A 654-nucleotide genomic window follows, 5' to 3' on the forward strand; every position below is an offset into this window, starting at 1 on the left:
CATTTTAATTCAAATTTAAAATCACTTTTGTTTGCTTTCCTGCTGCAGCCGCAGCAGCAGCAAAAAACGAATTCGCAACGAACAGCTTCTTGATCTCATTCTATTTATTTATTTATTTATTCATCTCTTTATTTATTTCTTTTTATAAATCAAATAAATAAATAAATAAATATAATTAATTGAATAGTTAATAAACAATAAATAAATGGACAATACACATGTTGAGAGAATGAAAAAGTGTCTGCAACGAACTTTTCTTCAAAGACAAATCCAACAGAACAAAAATGTAATTAAAATAAAATGCAATTTAAATAATAACAATTAAATAAACCACAATTAAGATGAACTAAAGTTAAAAGAAACTAAAATTAAAATAAATTAAAATGAATTAAAATTAGAAAAAACTTTTTGGAATTTTGCTTCTTGGAGGTCTTCAGGTGTATGCACAGGTGCGCATGCAGCAGCTCAATTGAAATAAATAAAAAAATAAAAATAAAAATAATAAATAAAAATAAATGAAATAAAAAATAGAGAATAAAACAGATAAAACAATAAAGACATTAACGCGAAAAGGCTGCTGCTGCTGCTCGTTTGCTGCCGATAGACACAGCAGCAGCAGCAGCAGCAGCAAAACACGCAACTCGCCTGCTGCTG

This window comes from Eimeria tenella, genomic scaffold (assembly GCF_000499545.2).
Source record: "Eimeria tenella Houghton genomic scaffold, Eth_scaff1936, whole genome shotgun sequence".
NCBI classification, from domain to species: Eukaryota; Apicomplexa; class Conoidasida; order Eucoccidiorida; family Eimeriidae; genus Eimeria; species Eimeria tenella.